Below are 17,059 nucleotides of genomic sequence, written 5' to 3' on the forward strand. Positions count from 1 at the left end.
TGAACAGGTGTTGTTTGAAACCATCAGAATATCTTCAGAGACGCTGCTTTCTGCTCGAAAAACGACATGAATATACTAAATTTTCCGCTACTGCAGAGATTAACAATTGAATACTGAAGAGATTTAAGTTGGCATCACACTGACGAAATAATTCACTCTTTTTACTTGGGTAATTATAGACTCAGCTTAAAGCTGCGTTTTAGCGATTTTTGCCTAAAATGGCAAAGTTGTGAGCTCAATGGGAACCTTCACTTTTGTCGGAGTTATCCATTGCTTAGCCTCACTTTCAGAAAGTTTCCTGCTCATGACTTAAGTTCTCTGAAGTGCAGTTGTAAGATTGACGGTGTAAAATTTGTTGACGCTTTTAACCAAAGTTCATAAAATCACACTCATCGGACTCACGACCATGGCGTGAAACTCACACGAAAGGATTAAAGGTAAGCACTTGTCATGATGGCAGGTGGTGGAAAGGCACCACGGATATCGATAGCGGTTGGAAGGAATCGAATTGAACTCTTAACTATCATCGTGGCTACATGGGATGGCGAGTTTATTGCAGGCTCGACACATGGTCATACTTTGATCGTTCTTGATGCCGAAAGATCGCCAAACTGTTGTCGAAAGCCGATGTGTGCTTCAAAAAACCCAATATTTCGCTGAGTTTCAGCTTTTCTTAAAATGGTACATGTCATGGAAAATGGAGTGTTTGTCATCATATGGTAAGAACGATTTCGGCTTCTTTGATGGGTGCGTCAATAAATGGACCTAATATGTGCCGCGTGTCTGGTTCGACGGCCATTTTGAGATCTTCCGAATACCCCCACGCAAGGTCTCTCGGGAAAAGGCGTGCCAGTACTTCACGCCAGATTTACAATGGCTAAGCTCAGTGAAAACACGACGAAGAGCACGTTTTCGGGGTCACAGTCTCTTGCTACAGTACGTTGAATTTCTCCGAGAGGCTTGGCCGGCGACTTCTGGAATTTGTTACCGCATTCCTAGGGTATTTTCTTCCTTTTCATGGCCTACACCGACAACAAAATTGACAGATTACCATGCCGAAATTGCGCCGCGCGTCACGACGCATTTGCGAATCTTTGCCGACAATATTGTGTATACATCGTCATGCTCAGGAGGATTCAAGCAAAAGATGGTCAGTCTGCGCATCCAAAACTTTCAGAGAGGTCAAATCTGACTCGGAATGAAAACATGCTCCACTACAAAGATCAAGCTGACCCCGACGTGCGACTTGATATCCGATTAGAAGAACTAAAACCTAACTCATCTACATCTCAAGCCGGTGAATGAAATAAGAAGGTTTAATGAAGGTGACAATTGATGACGATACAAATTATGACGACTATGACGACCGCGATGATGATTTGATAATGATGATAATGATAACGATGATAAATACGTGACTACATGAATAAATAGATGAAGTCAACAAGGAATGTCTAGGGAGTCACAATGAGAACAAGTATAATTATCAAGGTATGCGATTAGTTTGATCTTGAAATTCGTTTGGGATGAATACCCGCCATTTTACATGTTTCAGTGGCTCCTGTACAGTAATTTCAATTGAGCTTTTAGTCGATCTACAACAAGGTTCAAAAACATACCAGCTGTGAATATATGTGATCCGAAGCGTGCATTCGCATGCAGTTCAGACAAAACTCGAATAACATCTGAAATTCATACAATATGATAATGTCAAGCAGTAAATGATTACGTCTTTAATGGAAGCTATGCACTCTACCTTCACAACCCTGAATACAAGCCAAAGTCACGAATAGGAAGTGGCAGCTTAAATGTGCCTTCAGGGGCTGTGTAAATCCATGTAAACCCAAGATCTCAGGACAAATTCACCGGAACAATAAAACAAAAAGGGTCTTCTAAGCCCCAGGCCTAAAATTCGCAATAACACGCTTTCGCGCCAGCGCAAATGTTTCTCATTTTCCCTTTCGAAGGGGGCAGGGTACCTCGACGGACTCCAAAGTCCGCCGAGGCGCTGGCTGTTCCCATTTCTTTGTTCTCGCTCACTCAAGTTCAAATCAACCCCGCTTGACCCCAAATAAGCGAAAGGACCCCTCTAACCCCATTTTGGGGGTTGTCCCATGGGTCACTCTTCACCGCTTCTCGCACTCCGTATAGCACCGCTCCGCTTGGCAAGATGATGACAACATGGAAATCATTTTTCTCTTGACGGTAATTGCTCTCACGACGCGACCTCAACTTGAGAGTTCATTCTCAATGAGAGCAATTCGATTATATCAAAATGTAGTTGAAATCGCCCAACCGGCTGATCCATGCCGTCAAATGTGTGACAAATAGGTGTAGACTAAAGTAAAGAACGAAAAGGAGTAATACACATTTCGCGCTTACTCAGATCATTCAATTATGGGCACGTAATAACTGGCATGTTGACGGCAATCGTAAACTTATGAGGAACGATTGTCGACAGCTCTGAAATTATGCGGAATCCACAATCTTGTGCGCGATCAAATCTGAAATACATGTACATGGAGGTTGCAAAACTCCCCAAGTGTCCCTGATAAGGCATTCCTAAAACATTAAAATAAGTAGGGCTTTTAGGCCACTACTTTTCCTGCTTCGTTCCACTTTTGAAGAGCATTCTATTGCCCCTAAATGTGCTACCAACCATGCCGACAGAAAGGTAGGGAACACTAACTCCGCCATCTCCCACCCTGCTCAACCCGTTTTGAATTTCTCCTTTAGGTCATGTTCATTGAGCTTTTGAGAGCTCAGTGTTGGCGCTTCACGCAGTGAATTAGTACTTTCGATCACATGATATACGCCTAAATATGAAAAAAAGCAACCCAAAACTCTATATTTTCTTCTAGCTTGAAGCTATGTGACATGCCAAAAATATTTCCCAAAGATTGTTAGCATACTTCCAGAATTCGATACGTGGGTAGAATTCTTTGTGCGGTACGGTGTCAGAGGCTAAGTCCTTAAAGGACAAGTTCACCTTCATAAACATAAGGATTGAGAGAATGCAGCAATATTAGTAGACCACATCATTGAAAGTTTGAGGAAAATCAGACAATCCGTTAAAAAGTTATGAATTTTCGAAGTTTTTGTGCAGTAACCGCTGGATGAGAAGACTACTGCAGTGTATGAATAACTTGGATGTCACATGCGTACAACAATATAAGGAAAATATAAAGAGAATTTCACAAAATTCCATCTTTTGAAAAAAGTACACATTCCCGTGACTCGTTACCGTCAAATGTTATGGGTAATATTATTCCCCCTGCCTTTAGAAAGAGTCAAGTCAAGTGCTCTTTTATTATGCGACAAAAGTGAAAATATGTTGAATTTTCTTTTACATTTTCTTTATACTGTTGTACGCATATGACTCACAAGCTGTAGTAGTCTCCTCATCCAGCGGTTCCAACACAAAAACTTTAAAAATTCATAACTTTTGCATCGATTGTCCAATTTTCCTCAAACTTTCACTGATGTGTTCTACTAATATTGTTGCATTCTCTCAATCCTTATGTTTATGAGGGTGAACTTGTCCTTTAAGGAGATCTCTTACGGTGCTGCATGGTGTTTTGACAGAGATATTGTTCCATAATCCTTCACAGCGAGTCAACGAGTGACGAGTCAGAAATGATATCGTGACAACATTCCCGCGCGGAGACAAAAGCGACAATAGGAATTTTGAGGTGAGGGCGCTTTTCACTTTCACGTCAGAGCATACTCTGTCACGCCAGGCAGTACCGAACGACCGTTGCTATTCACTACCACCTCCGATTCCTCCGCCATTTTTATAATTACGCACAGACAATGGCAAGATAAACAGAAATGCACATTTGGAGACTTTACGGAAAAATGTGAACGAAATTTGCGCGAGTGGAAATTTTTTCCACGACTCTCCTCTGTCACCTGTACTACGTAATTATGTTCGTATCAATCCCGCAATCAATTCATCAAATCATGTATAAGTGTCCTCGTTGAGACATCCTGGCTAATTACGATAAATCTTAGCAGGAAGGTGGTTTCGTTGATTTTAGCAGGGAGGTGAGATGTCCTCACCTCCCTGATTTTAGTCTGATGCACAACAACATGACATGTGGGCAGATCTATAAGCATCTGGACTCTGTCATGCCTATAAGCTGTAATCTGATGGCACTTGGAACAGTTGGTGATGGAAGAGCGTTATTATTTTCCGAAAACACATTCTTTTTACATACATAACTCTGAAGTAAACTTATATCCTCATTTAAGGATGAAGTCTGAGAGACATTGGGATCAAAGTTACGAAAGTTACAGCAGTTTGAATACACAAACACGACTAACTTTTGCTTTTACTTTGTATGAAGAAATCAACTTCTTTTGGAAGAATGATGTGTAATGAAGCAGTCCTAAATACATTATTTCTATAGTTGCAAAGACAAAGAAAACTTACACGACAATGCGACATTTTCACTGATTTCGCCCAAAAATCAAACGAGGAGCATGACAAATGGCATAACTCACGTACTATGAACGATTCATTTCAAAGAGCCCTTTGGAAACCGCTCTGGTTGTCAAACCGACATTCAAGTGATATGAATTTCACCTTTAGGCGCACTCTCCTCTGAAGTATTTGTGTGTTTTGTTCTCGTACGACATGGGATTTGGTTGTTCTGATGGGCTGATAAGTCACACTTCTGTCCGTGTACTCTCCACATGGGTGCTAGACATGGACCCAATTCCTGCAGATCTTTATGAATATTTCAGTTTTCTTTACTGAGGGATATTTCACTGCGATAAGAGATCAATTCTGCCCTTCTGAATGATGTCTTAATTTTGACTTCATATGTCTATTGTCTATAGGAGAAGATAAACAGCCAGAGTGATTTTCTTCCTTCAACCAATTTTCTCCTAATTCCTCGACGACTGAAAATATCTAGGCCTATAATGTTTTATTCAATTTTCAACACATACGAGTACAACATTTGAATACACATATACTAATGATGCAACAATGCAATGACAAACAAATTATGAAAAGTAATAAAAGTTTGTAATTTCAAGACAAGTACGGAAAAAATGGTTGGAAATGGAGGGGAATGCTCAAAAGCATGAGCTTGTAGTCTGCAATCCTTTCATTAAAAAAAAACATGTACTTACAATACAAAACTGATAAAACGAGGCAAAGAAAGTAAAGTAAGACAGAGACAAAGTAGGGCCTACCCACATACAAAGACAGCTTCCTTGTAATGAGGGAAAGAGGAAAGGTAAGTAAGTGTGGAATGAATGACTGGAAGAGACTACCTTCACGGTGGACAGAGAAAATGGAGAGGGAAGAGGAAGATGATGGGTGAAAACCGGGACACGTGAGGCATGGGATATAAGCTCCCTAATATAAAGGAGTGTAGGAGAATGCTTATGTAAAACATCAACATTTTCTTTCAGTGTGCTCATAATCAAAATCAGATCATTTCTGTCTCTCAAGTAGATCAACCACTATCAAGTGCCTTCAGTACAGAGCTGATAATCGACATTGACGCCTAAATGATAACAAAGAACAACGTTTTCTATTTCAACCAATTTTTATCAGCTAGATCAAGGAAGTAATGGCAGATCTAAATCAAGCACCACTTAAACCAATCATCGTAGTAGAGAGAGAGAGTTTTTTTTGTGTTACTCTCTAGTCCCAAGTTCAGCTTCCCTCGATATAACTGAGTCTAAACCAGATCAATCCGCTTTTACTGAAGTCAAGGTCATGAATAACATGTCAGCCGGTCGCTACATGCATTGTGGTGAATGTGAACTATTCCATAATGAGCCCGTAGAAAGGAGTATCGCGATAGTTATTTTCAACCTTTAATGACGATTTGCTGTTTACTTCTTTGCATTCTCATTCTTCTTTTTTCCCCTCCTCCTCGACTCCTCCTCCTCCTCTCCCTTTTTCTTCTTCTTCTAATTTCCTCGCTGATACAAGACGACAAAATAGGAAACCAACCACACTATTTCGTATTCAGAAAGTGACGCACAGTACTGATCAATCCTATAATGGATAGTCATGAACTATTAAGCATTATGATATGGTAACTAAGAAGTTTTAGTCAATGTATGAGTAGCCTCCATAACATTCTCAACATTCTCATTTGATGCTCAAATCGAACCGTTATGGTTTGTTCGTTTGTTTCATGTTTTCCCATCTGAGAAGATGGCTGGATAGCCCATGATATTCGACTGCAAGAGCTGGTCTTCCATAGGCAAATGATGGGGTCCAGTTGTATGTAAGGCGGGACCACTTCTCCGGGTACTGTAATCTACCCTGCTCGAATTAAGCGGGATCTTTTACGTGCATGAGTTTTGACTCTTTCACACACGGGACCTCCATTAAGCATGTCCTATCTGAGGGACAGAGTGTTTTGCCTCTTACTAGAGGGGATGGGATGATTACACACAACATTGCTCAGTTAAGCCCTTTTTACACTTGTGTTTCTTAACCCCGGACTTTCTCTGACCCAGGACTATCGTTAGTCCCGTACCAATTTTTTCAGCTTTTTACACTGGCCAATTAGTCCCGTACTATCTCTTGTCCGGGGCTAAGGAGAAACTGACCTTTTTACACTCGTATTTCTTAGCCCCGGACTTTCCAAACCACATGAATATTCATGATTACGCTGTGTTCTGTACACGTACACGCACGCACCGGCAGCACTTGATTACCTCGTTTCTGATTGGTCAGTGAGGGTCGGACTTCGTCTCCGTCGCTTAGCCCAGATTATTTTTTCGTTCTGTTTACACTCACTTGCTTGGCACCGCAATTGCGGTGCAAACCCTGCTATTTTGCAGGGCCAGATAGTACCGGATTAACGGTGGGGCTAGCCCACTTTCGCAAAAACGAGTGTAAACAGAAAGTGGGCTAAGGATAGTCCCGTACCAACGGTGGGGCTAAGGCCCCCCCTTAGCCCCACCGTTGGCACGGGACTAAGCAAAAATTTACAAGTGTAAAAAGCCCTCAAGACTCGGGAATCAAACTCGGGTCCTTTGGATCTAGACGCAGACGCGCTACCAACTGAGTCAAATGACTGTCCTGGTTACTTCGGCTGAGATCGATTATGCAGTGTACAATTTGATATACAGAAGTGTATTTGGTCGCCGACATTTCCGCTGTATCGCAACCAGAGAGGTTGAAAGGAGATTTGCCACTTCCTTGGTGCAACATGTGTATGTTTGAGAATGCACGCGCGTTTCGAGGGGCGCGAACGGAGCCGGAAGTGGGCGCCAATTTACAGAAGCGGAGGAACCAGTTCGGCGGTCAGAATGATATGCACTTTATCAAAGAAATTAAATGAATAGTTACCAAGGGTGAAGAACACACCTGAGATGATTTGAATGTGTCGTTTCTCAACCTTAAATTTTGTTTTCAAGATAACAATACTCTACGAAGCAATTAATTAACGTTTTCATTAGTACAGGGCTGGTGCCGTTATAGCTATACTTGATGCAGACGTTGCGATATTTTACTGCAACAAACATTGTGGTTTTTGACAAGAACTAATATGAACGAATCGTGACCGTTCTGACCCTACTGCTATATACCTAATACCATGATTACACGATCATTCCTAGAGATAACTCGTAAATTCAAACTTTTATCTCATCCAAAGGGCAATGTTTCGTTGGAGTTAGAACACGAATGCTGATCTCACCACAAGTTAACGCGTCTTTTAAGACAACGTACAATATGCAACAACTAGTACTTTCAAGGTCCAATATCATATTTTCTCACCCTCGTTGAATTAGAGGTTGCCACCATAACCTATGAATCTTAAAACGACGAAACACGGTTCAAGGCTACTAATCCCGGATTTTTAATGGATTTCAAGATCCTATTTAATCGTAAATTGTCACTAGGGTGTTCTTTGTACGGATAAGAGAGAACAAAAATATGAAGGAACCTTAAGTACATGATCATTTCGAGGGTTTTGTTTAACCTTGGAGCTACGTGCTGCTCTACGGTTTAACCAGGGAGGTTAGACAAAACATCTCCCTGGTTAAACTCTGCTTCCCTTCTATTCTTTGCTAGCGGAACTCCGCGGTTTGGCGCCAAGAGAACTCACCGTACGAGTTGCGCTTGAGAAGCTGATCCACGTACGAGTCTTGCGCTTCGAGCAGGTACTGCTCGAGCTGCGCCGCCATCAAGTGCACCCGGTTGCTCAGCTGGCGACTCTCCATCTTCCCTGCCTGAAGTGTCTTTGTCTCCTTGGCAACCGACTTTGTTAAAAAGTGGCCGGAGTCGTTTTCAGCTGGCGTATAAAAACAGAATTACTCCTCGTCTTGCTGGCATTCAAAGAGATTGTCTGACATGAATGAGCTGACGAATAGAGGAAGTTTGGATGAGCCAAGTTAAGATGATATGATGCGCTTCGCAATGGTAAAGTACAGATGAAGCGATTCCAGCGAGTAGTGTCGAGAACTGTCTCAGCGGTCGGGGTCCAGGCTAATATCGATAAAATGGCTCTGGCTCTTAAAGTGCTGGCCTGCAGATACGACCAAACGGCCGAAGTATAGGTTGAGAACGAAATTGTGGCATTGTGATGAGCTTGCCTGATATCAAGTGCCGATGTCAAGGCATATTCTTCGGTCCTTCCGTCAGAAGGAACAGAACGAAGTGCAAGGGAAGTAGCCAGGAGGCGGCAGGTGAATCTGGTATCACGACGGACTGATAACCTGACGTCTGACTGAACAATGCATCTGACAGCCGAAGCAGTTATCCAACTTTTCGCGTTGCCTTTGCCCCCTTTGAATATCACACACACACACACGGTTTTCTAATTGTCTCCGAGACTTCGGATGCACATTCGCTGTTAACCTTCCTTTACAAACACAGTTGGCAACGGATGTGATTAACAAAAAAGAGGTAAAAGGGGAAAAAGTCCAAGAGGGAGACGGGGGGGGGGGGGGGGGAGAACTGAAAGAGGAAGAAGAAAGAAAGACCCTCGTTATATGTTTGGCAAGCGACAAACGCTCGCTTCCGCGCCAGCTACTGATGTTATCGGAACCCTCTTTTGTTTTGGGAATTTTCGACAAGAGAACTTTCATAATTGCTGTCATCTTCTGGTAGCGTTGTCAAAAGATTGCAATGGTGTTCCTGACATTTTCTTTCGCTCCAATACGCTAATGAATTGAGTCCCACGGTAAAAGGGCGCATCACACCTGGCTCCGAGCAGTTTTAGGACACATTCTTTTTATCTGGTTCAGTCATAGCAATGCACGAAAGAAGATTTTTGTATCTGAATATCGTTACATTAATAAATGTTTTCTTTTTGAGGGATCAAAATAGATATACCGCTTATTACTTTTGTTAAACAGGTTAAGGTACTTTCTGCAGATTACATTTCGTTGCAGCAAAATTATACTAAAGAAGGACTTAGTGAGATGGAATCATTTTATCCTAGGGCAGCAGTCTAGCATGAACTTTCATCAAATTAAATCAAATACATATCTTTTATTCGAAATGGTCAGTGTTCCTTGATGATCTGATTATAACTTATTGTAAGGGCTCTGTAACTTGGATTGACAGGTGCAGTATACTCTAATGAAGATATCAAGTTTGCCATGGTTTCTTTTTGTGTATGAGATGATTTGTGATAATTCTAATTTGTGGGCAGTTGTGTGAGGATGACGAATGTACACCATTATGAAAATTAACCCTAAGAACACCAAAGCCTAAACACACCATTGCTGTTATGTTAGAATAGGTTACCGTTGGTAATGATCAGGTTCACATGAACGTACAAAATATGAAGGTTAATTTCCACCGCTTGTCTAGCGAAGGTGTGTTTTTGCGTACACTGTATTTATTTTTTTTCGTTAGGAATTTTGGACATTTATATAGTTAGCGAGAATTCCCCGAATGAAAATGTTTGATGTTGCAAGAAACCCTTTCCTGAAACAAAGTATGTCGCAATGTCATACTTTCCCATTCAACATTTCAGAAGATGTATATAATCGGGGTAGAAAACAAAAAAAGGTCATGTAGTATGTTATCCTCTACTTCCTCTGAAGAGTTTGGCAAACAGAAGTCGATCCTACTGAATACATCTTGAGGAGGAGGATAATTATGCGTGTGTGTGTGTGTGTGTGTGTATTAACTTTATTAAAGAAAAAAAGACAGTGATGCAATGAACATAGAGAAAGGAAGGCAAAATCTATGAAACCACCTGACGATGGCGTAAATGGTGAGTTTAAGAAAACAAGCACGTTATTTCACAGCCAGGATTTGCTCGAAAGTGGAAAAAAAAATTATCTTGAATGCAATATCTCCCCCTTTTCCCGCTCAGCGCGCCTGACCAAACATTGGCGTCGCACTTGCGAGTTTTTGGGCGACATTTGCAAGGTCATCGCTAAAGGTTGCGTTGGGGTCACGACAAAATCTACACGTCTGTTGCCCGTGATAGCAATAAACAGAGAAAGATGAAAGCGTTCAATTCCCTTTCCATGGATCAAAAAGTGCAATGTCTCCTATCGACATGACCGTGTATCCATATCACTCGACCAATCACTCCACCTAGTATTTTTGCCGTTCACAATTAAATAACCAAGGTCACGAATGGAGATGTTCTGTTTGTAATTAAGCGTTAGCATTAAGCACTCCGATACGATAATTGTTTCCACTCAATAGCATCAAAGACTTGGCAATGACCGATATTCAGAAGGGTTTCCGAGCTCTGAGAAAATGTTTCATGATTTGAGCGTGAGAATTCACGAAATGCTGTCCAGCCACATACAGACCTCGATCTACCAGAACCCCCCCCCCCCGAACAAAAGATTAAATGCCGCAACATTCTAGACGTTCTCATAAGATTTCTTTTCTTTACAAAACAAAAACAAAATCATATTCTATTGTCAAAATAAAACAAAAACAAAAACAAAAGCTCAGCTACCGAGAGCAATATCACGCAGAATGTTATGTCAATGTAATGTGACTTCATCGCTTGAGGGTCTTTTGATGCTTGCGTCATACACGTCGATTAATGCCAACATTTAGCAGTCCTTCCCCCATTAGAGGTTACCGAAATTACAATGACATTGAACTCAAGATCATATGGATTCAAATATCAAAGGATCGTCTTCAAGTCTCCAAGAGACAAAAACCTATTGTCATCAATATGTGTTTGTAAATTGAAAAGAAAGGCCGACATGACTTGCAATCTACCGCATCTGTCATAAATATTCATTAAGGTTACACATTACAATCAGCCTTCTTAACATTCTTTTTTTTCTTCACCCATGATTTTCAGCTATTCAATAGCATGTGAGTGGAAAATAAGCAACAAATGCATGTCATGGTATTTTCCTTCGCATCACATTCGTGGTAAATTTACCCTATATACTTACTTCGGATATACCCATGGTATTGCGACAGACTTTTGCGTTTTCGTCTGTCGAGAGCTAATTAAATCGGCCTATACCAAAGTTCCCCCAAATACTTGAACATTTGGCCCGCGGTCTGTTTACCACTAACACCCGCGAGAATTAGTTGTTTTAAAGGAAACTAACAAAACAAAAAACAGCAATACATTTTTCACTGCATTGTCAATATCAAACACTCCGCGTTTTACGTATTCCTATTACACTTATTCCGGAGGTCATCAGAAAAAAAAAAGAGAGACTAGTTTGATACTGGTTGACGCTGAGGTCATTAAGTGCGCCTTTACAACCCTAACAAGTAGAATTTTCCTGCTCGGGCAGATATTTACAAAATGCCACTTCAAAAGTTAAGAATTGACGGATAATACGCAGTCTCCGAATAGGCCAACAATGAGGTTGGGTTGATGTACCCTTTGTTGTTGTCCCAAGGCGCACCGCCCTCGCCCGACCGGCCGGTCAGTAGCCCGTGAACTGACCAGACTGGTCTCCCTCTCTCTCACTTATACAATAAAGTCACCCCAACCCCCTTATCCTGCCCCTTCAACAAATCATGTATGCTGGAATGAACTACCCCCTCCCCCGAAGTCAGGAGAATCAGCGACAATATCATATTTTATGCATAATCAGAGATATTGACAAAGGAACTATAGACGATATAGCACTTCTTTCCCCCTCCCCCAGCCTGCACAATTTCGTCATGCTTTCTACAATCACTATTTCAAGTTGTAAGTGATAGTCACATCTTTCGGAAATCTTATCATTCAATCATGATATACATAACTGTATGTAGAGAGTATACCTAAACCACCTAATGTTGTTTCGTATTTCTCAGTTTATCTTCATTTTGAAGCATGTTCATTTCGTGGAATCTCTCAAACACCTGTTGATTCGGCTAAAATCGGAAACATCCCTGAAAAGTCCCTTTTTTCATTCATCAGTGCCCCTTTGACTTGTAAATGTTTGAGGATTTTTAACAAAACATGAAAAAAATTGTACGTTGAACGCTAATCAGCTGCACTTTCACCGAATGAACATGAGGAAAGATCAGAGTGCCTATTAGGTGCCGCTTCTACAACATGCCTTGTGCAATGATAGGCTTGAGGGGGATTTTTTAGGCAGCTGAACATAGTACAGGGGTAAGATTGGATTGAATTCTCTGCGCCTCTTTATCAACCCTGTCAGAACCAGAATGTATAATTTCCGTTGACATCGTAATCAAACAGGCTGCCGGCCGAATGGGGATTCCGCCAAATATAACTAATGTATAGATATCTCAGAGACTGGGAGGAGCAACGTGTACATTCTGGATCACAAGGTATGCATGGTATATAGTGGATATGGGACTTTTGATCAGAAGGTCATAAGTTCGAATCCTGTCTGCCCGTCGCTTTATACTTGCACTGTTGGATAAGATTCTTTCACCACCCATTTTGTCCCTCTTTCCATGGCGTGTGCTGGGGTACCTGGTAGGGCCAGGGAGGTGGGAAGCCTCCCTGCATGGTAGGGCTGTGGTGAAAATGATAATCGGCTCCGTCCGTGGTTATAGTGTTTACACAATAGAGTCATATCATTGGTATTGTAGTTATTATTGATGTTGCCATTAATATCATTTTAATTCGTGTATCATCTGTTTTTGTTGGCATGCTTGGACTCGCAATTCCGTCTACATCAGCATAATATCTTGGCAACATATTCATGACGTGCAGTAAAAGTTTCAAATTCTGCGGTAACATATCTGTTGGCAAGTAAGTTTTGAGACTGCTCCACTTAAAGGGCCATGTGGCGCCACCATCTTTCGCTATTGAATAGTTCAGATGTTACAAGTTGAATCGTACGAGGTTCCACTCTGTATAAACGGGGAGGGAGGACGCAAGAATGTTTTCGCCAGAGGGCTGAGCTCGCTACTACCCCATGCGGAGACACTTTACTGTGTTTCGGGTTAGACGAGGGTAATTCAGCGAGGAGGGATAACAATATCTCCTAATGATCATCAATCCAGGTTCTTCACTGAGCCTGAATTCAAATAGATAATATTGAAAAATTGCGGTCTTTAGACTTTTGCCGGCAGAGAAACGACGATCCATGTGACCCCGCCATTCTGCATTACTGGAAGACATTTGTCATCAGAGCATGCTGCATTATTCCCCTATAACCCAAGTGTCTCCAAAGGGTAAAAGCTTGCGCCTCTGGCAAGATGTTCTTCGTGTCCTACTTTCTTTCCAGTCCTCGTCATAAACTTCTTTCTTACATTTCTTCGCATTATTTGAGCACACAGCTAGTTTGATTTTTTTATGTAGTGTTGAATAAGATCATGACAAGGCATTCATTTCAACCAACATTCCACTCGAAGACTTTTTTAATCCATATGAAACAACAACAACAACAACAAACAAACTGGTGTTCCCTTTATAGGCGTTCGACAAACATTTATCACTGTATATTATGAGTCATGGGAGCAACTTCACCTTTTTGAGTATTGCCCTGTAAACATCTTTGATGCTATATCACCACGAGCAACGTGCATTCTGGTTAGCCGAAACACCAATATAATGACTGAATCCCGTCTTATAACATTCATGAAACATACGAGTTAGATGGACAGCTAACACCGGTCATTGACTTTCTAGGGATGAAATCGCACTGAAATACGTCATAATAGGATTTTCGTTAGAGCAAGGAGTTACTGGTAACTCCTTGGTTAGAGTCTATATTATAATCGACCTTCGCTCCATCAACGTACAACGTACAACGTGTACACTTCACTTTCGGGGTAAAAAAAAAAAACACGAGTTGGGTGTGAGCAGTAAGTATACAGTGTATATAATTTGACGCGGGGGAGGAACAGACAGAGTTTGGGGTCAGAAAAGCTATGTGCCACTTGCTTCTTTTCGGAGTTGTACGTTACTGGAGTAAAATAACATTACCAGCATCAAATATTATCTATCAGAACCAACGTTATGTTGTGTACTGAACAAAAACGATGGATTTTGACTGTAATTTTTGAGACCTCAAGAAAAGAAACGTTGATGTGTGAATCACTGTCTATAATATAGATGCAATATTCAAGTGCATGCCTTATTAATTCATTCTTCTTTTATCCTCCATCTCTTGGTCCTCTTTCCTTTTCCATCTATCTTTCTGTCCCCATACTTTCTTTACAAGTGTCTCAATAAGTTTGTCCTCATGGGTTTCCCGCAAGTATTCATTCATCAATATTTTCCCCCTTTTTTTGGTGCGGTTTAAATGATTGTCAAAATAAGCATGTTTGCAATACAAACTTAATTATGATTTTTCCCCTTTTAATGCAGATGATCGGTAGACGCTTTTAAACGGGACGAAGCAATCAAAACATTTTCTTTCCTGTGCGAACTTCTCATACGTCTATTTGCATTTCAATACCGCCACGAATATCTTTATATCATAAAGGGTAAAAACTGGGGACGGCCACTGGAATGTGTCATTCGGTTTGCGTATTGATGTAAATTTAGATCGGCAAACAGCGAAATGTGATCTTCTCGATTTCCCTTCTACGCCCGACTTACACAATATCCAAGTGTGGCGGTTCACACATTGGAAAGTACTCGTGTGTATATACAGGGTCCTATTGCTAGAAACTTTGCGTTTAAACGCAACTTGCAACTGATTGTCACTGGCCAATCAAAATCATTGTTGCATGCATGTCTTCTTAGTAGGGCAGACCCTGAGCCAATCAGAATGGTTGTTTCAAAATTAGCAATTATTTGCAATTGATTGCAACTTTCTTGCAACGGGGCCCAGGTCGTATAATTATAGCTTGTGGGCAAGACTCTGACCGCAGAGCTTTATACAACGCCTATATCTCTACAATGGCTCCGACAGAGGAGAACATTTAGATATTGCAACGTATCTTGGGTTTTTCTTTTGAACACATTTCAGTATTTATCTCAAACAACTGACTGTATTAAGGCATCAGAGAAATTCAATAAGAATAACATGTTTGTTCTGTAAATAGAATGCAAATGAATCTCACCTTTGTTTTTCCATTCTTGATAGCTACACAACGAGTACATCTCTTGTAACATATAGCCTATATATAAAAGACTGCCTGATTTCAAAGAATGCACAACACAACATGGGATCATTATCTTTAAGCTGGAAATAAGGCAGCCACCTGCCCTTAATTATTATTGTCATGGTGCTTGATTTCAAGGTAGGTCGTTTGTCTCTCTCCCTCTCTTTTCTCTATGACGATGGCCTTCAAGCGAATTAAAACGTTATGGATTATGGTCATCAACAGTGCGCGCGCCTTCTATACGCACTTGACTAATGAAATGCGAGGAGAAGAAATTATCAATAGGAATATGTTTTGTTTCAGCGTATAGGCAACTCTTCCTGAATAACGTTTGTAAAGAAATGAGGAAATGAATAAGATGAAAGAAAGACAAGGGCAGGAGAAGGAGATGAAGAGATGGAAGAGAGAGAGAGAGAGAGAGACTCATCACACATCGTTGCCATGGCTACCTTGAAAACATACTACAAAAACGTTCCCAAAGCACGCTCTAAATCGTATCGGGTCAATAAATTCCGCTCTAATCTCCACTCTTATTTGCTGACGTGACCTCAAAACTACCAGTCACCGACTTCTGTCCGCCAACAACTGACCAACCCTATACCGGAATGTCTTCACGCTTGCTAGCAGCTTGACCCTTTCAATTCAATTTTTGCGTTCACCTATTTCACGATGCGATCGGTCATTCAGCCACCGTTTTTCAACCAGAAACCCTAGCCCCCCTCCTTCCCCACCCCCCGAAAAAAGGAGAAAAGGTGTATCTATTAGACATTGTACCTGACAACGTTTAAACCCTCTTCCGACAGGTAAATAGTCCCAAGTTTATTCAGACGCTGTTATGACTTCCATCGTTCCCCCCTGAAACGAAAGACCAGATATCCTCTCGACTTCTAGATCGCTTCCGTGATGAAAACAAAACAACAACATCTATTAATGAAGCGTTTTGTGAAAAAAAGGGAGGAAGACCAACGGTATTGTCTTTGCATTCGATCTTGGCTGTCCAAAAGTGTCGGGCTGAGCGCCTTCCTACACTTGCAATTATCGTCCACATCGTTAAACTAGGTTAACGGGAACACAGTCGCAAACCAGCGTCTACGTCCGAGCATTGTAATTGGTTGGCCATTCTGGTAGGCCAAACGGCCACCTTGAAATTGACTTTAGTACAGACTCTAACCCACTGGTGTCAATGACCGCCGCCTATTCGAAGTCCATCTTGTCTGATGGACGGCTCCCCTTGTACAACACAGGCGGAAAATCGGGCAAATCACGATAACATGTGGCGCGTGAGGTTAGCAAGGCTTCGGCGGCTGTGAAATACCATTAGTTTTTATAAGTCTGTGGTGTTCTCTGGATTTTTCAACTCAAGAAATTAGCCATGAAAGTTTATAGGGATCTTAGAACTATACTCTTTTGATGTTGAAATCACAGAATAGTCATGAACACGATAACAATGGAAACAATGATGATGATGATGTTGATGATAATAATATTAATGATGATGATGATGATGATGATGATAATAATAATAATAATAATAATAATAATAATAATGATAATAATAAAGATTAAATAATAATCATAATCATAATCATAATCATAATCATAATC

The 17,059-nt window shown here is 41.1% G+C and overlaps 1 protein-coding gene across 1 annotated transcript in view; it reads right to left on the reverse strand.

Annotated features, from left to right (window-relative positions):
* Positions 1-17,059, reverse strand: part of LOC139743417 (uncharacterized) — a 192,723-nt gene that overhangs the window by 56,700 nt on the left and 118,964 nt on the right. The window lies entirely within an intron of this gene.

This window comes from Diadema antillarum, unplaced genomic scaffold (assembly GCF_040938485.1).
Source record: "Diadema antillarum isolate AM-2024a unplaced genomic scaffold, OU_Dant_1.0 seq00001076_RagTag, whole genome shotgun sequence".
NCBI lineage: Eukaryota > Metazoa > Echinodermata > Echinoidea > Diadematoida > Diadematidae > Diadema > Diadema antillarum.